The sequence below is a fragment of the Neofelis nebulosa genome, chromosome 7 (genome assembly GCF_028018385.1).
Source record: "Neofelis nebulosa isolate mNeoNeb1 chromosome 7, mNeoNeb1.pri, whole genome shotgun sequence".
NCBI classification, from domain to species: Eukaryota; Metazoa; Chordata; class Mammalia; order Carnivora; family Felidae; genus Neofelis; species Neofelis nebulosa.
The window spans coordinates 20,224,632-20,233,098 of NC_080788.1; the positions used below are offsets into that span (position 1 = coordinate 20,224,632).

Here is an 8,467-nt window from a genome sequence, read left to right on the forward strand (position 1 = left end):
AAGTCCAGCTTTTGCTACATTCTCTCTTCCCAGTGGCCCATTAAAAATCTACAGCAGCCTTTTTTGAGGAACCAGTGGTCAGATGTCTTCAGCTTTAAAAATGTTAATCCTCCCTGAATGTTGCCATGGAATACAAAGCCAACTTTTCCAGGATTATACTCTTATGACCACAAAGGATAAATAATCGTAGGAGGGTATTCTCTGCATGAATCAGGGGTCTCTCAGAGCATTTGAGACATTATAAACACAAATTCTTGAATCGTCGCCGAGCCTCGCAAGCTGGGCAGGAAATGGTTAGGATTTGCTTCAGGTGCACTGTGGTTGTTATGTATTCCCTGTAGCTCTCCAGAAAAATCCGTCCGGTCTGATTCAACCGGCCAGACAGCTATTTTTGAAAACTGTTTAGCAATTGACTACGTAACATCAGCCTCTGTGCACGCATCAACAGGTGAGAGCAAATGAGGGCACATGACCGACCATTAACAGCAGGTGCTCCCTAGAGTGTTTAAACTTGGGCTAATGCCCCAAAACCAAGGCCAACAGGAATGAAGCACCTCCCATATTTTCAAAAGAGCACCAAGCAGCTACCAGGAATCCATTCTAGGGTTTGCTAAGTCTACACTGGTTTTGCAACCCTTGCCGCAGTGGCATGAGCCAACAAACTGCAGAGTAGTGAGAGGAACAGAATCAGGGATGTATTCAATAGGAGTGGTGGGGTCATCTCCTGGTTGGAGGTGCTGAGAGGAGTCCCTCAAATCATGTCAAGTGGTGCCAAGAGACATCTTTAGAGATCGGGGTACTTGCCAAAAGGGGAGACGGCCATTGCATTTTCTGTTTAAACATTTGCCCACTGGGTGCAATTAACCAAGCTGTCCCTAGTGGAAGATTTTCTGGGATATATGTGGTAAGCGTGCCCTGGTGTTTGAAAATGGAAATGGGCAGAGGGAATGATGCCTACTTCTCTCTTAGTAAAAACTCCAAGGTTGAGAGACCAGCTAGACCAGTCCAAGACTGCAGTGTGTGGGCAGTGGTGGGGCAGTCTGCCCTCAGGCCATTGGATATGGCAGGGTATTGCGGGTAGCCACGGAAGGTGGTCTGCTCTAGCAGTCTTAAAGGTGCCTTGTCCCAGGGAATGGTCTGCTGGGACAAGGAGACTCCAATAGAAGCTTGGAAGGACCCGCCAGGTGCTGGGGGTAAGGGAAGTGTGTTTGCTGGTCAAGGTCCCAGCAGAAATCCACCCCAGATGATAGGCATGAAAAGGTTTGTACAAATTGGGCTTACTGAGGTAAAATTTGTGTAAAATGAAATTCATCCTTTTTAGACATATCATTTAATGAGTTTTCCTAAATGTTTGCAGTTGTGTAACAACCACCATAAACACAGTATAGAACATTTATATTGTCCAACAATATAAATGTCCAACATTTATATTGTCCTCATGCCCTTCCGCAGAGAATCCCTTCTTTTACCTCTGGTCCCTGGGTACCACTGGCAGGTTTTCTGTCCTTAGAGTTTTGCCTTTGCTAGAACACCATGTAAGTGCCATCATAGAGTATGTAGCCTTTTGTATCCAGCTTCTTTCACCTGGCATAATGTTTTTGAGATCCATCCACATTTTTGCATGTGTCAATAGTTTGTTCCTTTTTAGTCAGAGGATAGTACTCCATTGTATGGATGCACCTCTGTTTATTCATTCATTTGTTAACGGCAAAAAAGAATGGCATTTTGATTGTCTCTGCTTTTGATAATTATGAATAACATGTCTATAAATATTCACATGCAAGTCTTTGTGTATACATATGTTTTCATTTCTCTTGTATAAATATATAGGAGTGGAAATTCTGGATCATGAGGTAAGTGTATGTTTAACTTTCTGAGAAGCTGGCCAACTTTTTTCCAAAGTGGTTGTCTCATTTTGTATTCTGGTCAGTGTTATACGAGAGTTCCATTTCCTCTCCATGCTAGTTAGCACTTAGTATTGTCAGTATTTTGAATTTTAGCCATTCTGATAGGTGTGTAATAGTATCTCATGAGGTTTTAATTTGCATCTCCCTAAAGACTAGTGATGTGAAGCATCCTTTCATGTACTGCCCTCTACATATCTTTGGTGAAGTGTCTATTCAAATATTTTGCCAATTTTTGAGTTGCTTATCTTCTTATGGAATTAAAGAATTCTTACATAATTTGAATACTACAAGTCCTTTGTCAGATAAGTACTTTCCAAATATTTGCTCCCAGTCTGTGCCTTGTCTTTTCATTTTTTAAACAGTGTCTTTTGAAGAACAAAAGTCTTAAAAAGTTTTATGAAGTCTGATTTATCAATTTTTTCTTTTGTGCTTTATACTTTTTGTGTTGTAGCTAATAAATCTATGTCTGATGCAGATTCACACAGGTATTTTCCTGTTATTCCTTCTCAAGGTTTCATTACACACATGTTAGCTCTTATATTTAGGTCCATGATCCACTTAGAGTGAATTCTAAAATATGGTGTGAGGTGAGGGCTGAGGTTCATTCCAAATGGATATCCAGTTGTTACAACTCCATTTGCCAAAAAGAGCAAAGAGTCCTTTTATTTTAAATGTTTATTTTTTATTTTATTTTGAGAAAGAGAGAGAGAAAGAGAGAGAGAGAGAGAGAGAGCGAGCTCGTGACTGGGGGAGGCACAGAGAGGGAGATAGCATCCCAAGCAGGCTCCATGTGGGGCTCAATCCCACAACCCTGGGATCATGACCCGAGCTGAAATCAGGAGTCAAATGTTCAACCCACTGAGCTACCCAGGTGTTCCCAAAGAGTCTTTTTCTACTGAAAAATAAAGTACTGGCAGAAGAGCACGTGTATCATAAAGTGTGTAGCTCAATGAATTTTCACAGACTGAGCAGATCTATGTTATCACACCCCAGATCAGGAAACAGACCATTTCTAGCTCCCTAGAAACCCTCTTATTCCCTCCAGGCACTACTCACTAGCCTCACCCGACCCTTGATAACCACTACCTTGACTTCCAATAGCTAAGATTAGTTTTGCCTATCTTTAAACTTTGTATAAATGTGATTATATAACATGTTTTTTTTAAAAATCTGTGTTCTTTAACTCAACATTATATTTGTAAGATTCATGCATGTTGTTGCCTCTTCTTGTAGATCACTGATTCTCACTGTTGCTCTGCATTCCACTGAATGACCATACAGCAATTCATTTATCCATTCTTTCATTAATATTCATGTGTGTAATGTCCATGTGGGGGCTTTTATGATTGTGAACATACACATGTTTTAACTGGGTGTATTTCTGGGAATGGAACTGTGGGTGTGTAGGTTTTGTGTATGTTCCGTTTTAGCAGACATGTCAAACACAGTTCCAAAATGCTCATACCACTTTACATGCCCCCCAGCAGTATAGGAGAGTTCTAATTGCTCCACAGCCTCATCGACATTTAGAATTTTCCACCGTTTTCATTTTAGCCATGTTAGTGAGTATGCAGTGGTATCACATTGCAGTTTTTCATCTGCAATTTCCTAATTGCTAACAAGGTTGAACTCCTTTCCATATATTTATGAAACACATGAAAGAGGATATTTTGTTATGTTCTTTCATAAAGTGTCTATTCAAGTGTTATGTTCATTTTTATGTTAGGTTATGTCTTTTTCTTATTGGCGTGTAGGGGTTAAGTATGTATTCTACATAAAAGCCTTTTGTCATACTTCTATGTTGCCAATAGCTATTTCCAATATCCCATTCTATGTGTTGTTTTTTGAAGAATTTTCCTGAAAGCACAACTTCAGGTGGGATGTTGAGCACCTTGGTCTGGCAACAGCTGGAGCCATTCCTGCTCTAAGGATGAAGGTCAAGGGGATGAAATTGTATTACCTGAGCCAAGCAAGGGCTGGGGCTGGGAAAGTGGGGGAAGCCCAGTTGGAGCTATGGTCATGAGCGCCACACCACTGTCAGGTGCTGCTCTTTAGCAGGGATGGGCAGGAAAGAAAGTTTCCAATCCCCCTCTCCTCCCACCTTCCCTTCTCCTGCTGCGGCCTCCATTGGCTGAAACCAGAAGTTATCAAGGAGCTCTGAAAGGTGCAGTCTCCAGGAGTCAGTCTCTGGGTCACAGAGGAATACAGGGAAGGAGGAGACACGGATCAGGGGAGAGACTGCAGTGGAGATTAACCAGCAAAGAGAAGGATCGAGAGACTGCCCCAAAACCCTATCTCTCAGATTAAGACAGATGCAGTGTGTATGTCCTCAGAGACCCTCTAAAGCATCCACAAAATATAGTCCTTGAAGGAGCCAGTGTTTGGAGCATTGCTATGTAAGGATTATGACAGCAGAACGAGTTCAGTGAAAAAGAAAAAAGGTTTTTTGCTCCCTCCCTTTAATATTCCACTTTCCCTAAGCCTAGAAGAGCCAGGAGAGAGGGAGAGTAAGGGAGACAGAAAACTAGGAAAAGGACCCATAATGCCTCTTGCCACCACTGGCCCCACCACAGATCCAGCCTGCACTGATGCTGGGCCAGGGTAGAGCTTGACTTGGATATGAGATTCAAATTTTGATTGAGACTGGACTGGACTGAATACCTGAAAGTGAGCCATCTTTACAGAAATGAGGCTAGTTCTTACCATTAAAAATGCCTGGAAAGCTGAGATGGGCTGGTTCACTAAGAGGTCATCAAGGGAAGGAAGATGTGAAAGAACTTACCTGGAGGCCAGGGTGGAAAGAAAATCAAGCCATTTCCTGTTCTTCACTGGTTCAGTCTGTTCAACAAAACAGGTTTTTTTGTTGTTCATTTATTGTTGAGAGAGAGAGACAGAGCATGAGCTGGAAAGGGGCAGAGAGAAGGAGACACAGAATCTGAAGCAGGATCCAGGCTCTGAGCCATCAGCACAGAGCCCAACGTGGGGCTCGAACTCATGAACTGCAAGATCATGACCTGAGCCGAAGTGGGACGCCCAGCCAACTGAGCCACTCAGGCGCCCCAACAAAACTGTTTAACTCAAATCTGTCTCTCTTTTCCAACAGGCTTGAGGCTACGTACTTTTCATGCATTGTCTTACTAACACAACCACTCCATGGGAAAATATTAGTATAATCTCTGCTTTATAGATGTGGAAATTAAGGCACGGGGAGGTTACAAGGCCATATTAGCCTGGTTTCAAGTCCAGCAAATGTGATTCCAGAATACAAGCCGAACTTTCTTTTTTTAAATATGACTATATTTTTAGGGCAGTTTTAGGTTCACAGAAATTTTGAGAAAAAGGTACAGAGTTGCTGTTTAACCCTTGCCTCACACCTGTACAGCTTTCCCCACTATCACTGTATCACAATGGTACATTTATTGCAATTAATGAACCTAAATTGACACACATTATCATCCAAAGTCCACAATAGGGTTTACTCTTGGTGTTCCACATTCTATGGGTTTGGACAAATGTATAATATGTATTCACCATTAAAGAATCATACAGAGTTATTTTCACTGCCGTAAATTTCCTTTGTGGTCTGCCTATTCATCCCTCCCACTGCCTTCAACCCCTGGAAACCACTGAACTTTTTAATGTCTCCATAGTTTTGCCTCTTCCAGAATGTCATATAGTTGAAGTCATATAGTATGTAGCATTTTCAAATTGGCTTTGTTCACTTAGCAACATGCTTTTAGGTTTCTTCTATGTCTTTTCATGGCTTGATAGCTCTTTCTCTTTTTAGTGCTAAATAACATTTTATTGTCTGGATGAACCACAGTATCTTTATTCATTCACCTCTTGAAGGACATCTTGATTGTTTTCAAGTTTTACCAATTATGAATAATTGTGCATGTGTTTGTATAGACTTATGTTTTCAGTTCACTAGGGTAAATTAATACCAACGAGTACAATTGCTGGATAATGTGGCAAGAATATGTTTACTTTGGTAAGAAACCACCAAACTGCCTTCCAAAGTGGCTGTACCATTTTGCATTCCCACCAGCAATGAATGAGAGTTCTTGTTGCTCCACATCTTCACCAGCATTTGGTGTTGTCAATGTTTTGAATTTTGGCCATCTAGTATGTGTGTAGCAGTATTTCATTGTTGTTTTAATTTGCATTTCCCTGATGATATATGATGTGGAGCACATTTTCATGTGCTTATTTACCATCTGTATATCTTCTTTGGTGAGATGTCTGATAGGGTCTTTGGCCCAGTTTTTAATTGAGTTGTTTGTTTTCTTATTCTTGAGTTTGAAGAGTTCTTTGTATATCGTGGATAACAGTCCTTTTTCACATGGTCTTTGCATATATTTTCTCCCAGTATATGGCTTGTCTTCTCATTGTGTTGACATTATTTTTCACAATACAGATATTTTAATTTTCATTAAGTCCAGCTCATCAATTGTTTCTTTCATGGACTGCATCTTTGCTGTTGTATCTAAAAAGACATCACCATACCCAAGGTCATCTAGATTTTCTCCTAAGCTGTATTCTAGAAATTTTATAGTTTTAAATTTTACATTTAGGTCTATGATTCATTTTGAGTTGATTTTTTGTGAGGTTATAAAGTATGTGTCTAAATTTATTACTCTGCATGTGGGTGTACAGTTGTTCCAGTGCCATTTGTTGAAAAGGCTGTCTTTGCTCCATTGTATTGCTTTTGTTCCTTTGTCAAAGATAAGTTGACTATAGTTATGTGGGTATATATCTGGGCTTTCTATTCTGTTATTTTGATCTAGTTGTCTGTTATTTTGTTAATACCACACTGTCTTGGTTACTGTAGTTTTATATTAACTTTTAAGTCAGGTAGTGTCAGTCCTTCAACTTTGTTCTTCTCCTTATATATTGTGTTGATTATTCTGGGTCCTTTGTCTCTCCCTATAAACCTTAGAGTCAGTTTGTCAATGTCCACAAAATAACTTTCCAGGATTTTGATTGGAATTTCAGTGAATCTAGAGATGAAGTTGGGAAGAATTAAATCTTGACAGTATTGAGTCTTCTTGTCCATGAACATGGAATACTTCTCCATTATTTAGTTGTTATTTAATTTAATTTAATTTAATTCATCACAGTGTTTTATTTTTCCTTATATTTTGTACATATTTTGTTAGATTTATACCTGAGTACTTCATTTGGGGGAGTGCTAAGGGATATAAATGGTACTGTGTTTTTAATTTCAAATTCCACTTGTTCATTGCTGGTATATAGGAAAGTGATTGATTTTTATATGTTCTAAGACTTATGGGAGAATAAACTAGTATCATCCACAGACAGAAAATGAAATCTGCAATATTGGAATTATGAATGTTCAAATCAGCCCAGACAAGAATATAAGTCCAAACCACCAATAGACGAATGAAATACCATATGGTCCAAGATATATCCTTAAAGTTTTGACACAACCCTCAGTCTGAATTGTGAGGACTGATCATCAGTTCAGTCCAGCCAGCAGAAATTGACTGTGCAATTTTCTGTTGTATTTATTATACAGACTGTGTATATTCTAGAAGCTTCCTTTAGTGCTACACTATTGTACTTTCTGTCCCAGCAATTAGAGGGCATGCAAATTCCACAAAGTCATCAATAAGAACAGGCCATGCTCTTTCTTTGTGATAATTAGACATGTTATCTGCAATCATTGTACTGAAATCTAAAAGAAGATTCCAAGTATTTTTTGGTATTGATCATTTATCATGTTCCAATAAAAATTTATTCCATAAGTCTAAGAATGTATATCTCCCTTAAACACTAAATTCCAGCAGGCAATTGCCATTTCTAGATCTAATCCTTTTTGTCTTGGATTCTTTGCAAAATTAAAAGTAAGCTTGTAAAAATCCTTAAATCATCCTGGTTCTTTCAATTCTTGTTCCATTTTGGGTATCTGGGCATTTAGTTTTCTATGTCATATCATTTATGAACTCCTGTTTGGAAAACTTGCACTGTGTTGCTGCTCTGAACTTTCACACAATAATCAATGCACTGATGCTGGCTGGATCAAGTACGAGGTCATCACACATGTTCTGTATACCATCTATTCCAATTTTATATTCATCTTGAGGATCTTTGTATCTATTGTATAGCTGTTCTAGCTTCTTCCTGTCCAGTGATCCTTTTATACTCTCACATATATAAAGTTCAAGATTTTGGATTAAAAAAGTCTGTTGCAATATCTAACCTCCAGTCATTTTGAAACAGACAACTTACTACTGTTTTTTCACTTGAGTGTGTGAAGCTAATAAACTGATGAATTTTATCTTTCTGTGATGATTTCAACTTGCTCATGTTGGTGTCCTCTAGGCCTCTCCCCTCCTCCTCTGGCTCTGCAGTGAATCAGCTCCTGGATTTTTTTGTTGATTCTTTGAGATTTTTGACATAGATGATCATGTCATCTGTGAACAAAGATAGTTTTGTTTCTCCCTTCCCAATTTGTATACCTTTCTTTTCTTGCCTTATTGCATTATTTTAACTTCTAGTACAATGTTGAAAAGGAGTGGTGAGAGGGGATATCCTTG

The 8,467-nt window shown here is 39.1% G+C and overlaps 1 pseudogene; it reads right to left on the reverse strand.

Moving 5' to 3' along the window:
- Positions 1-7,333: 7,333 nt before the first annotated feature.
- Positions 7,334-8,256, reverse strand: LOC131518129 (DCN1-like protein 1; annotated as a pseudogene).
- Between the last annotated feature and the right edge of the window lie 211 nt (positions 8,257-8,467).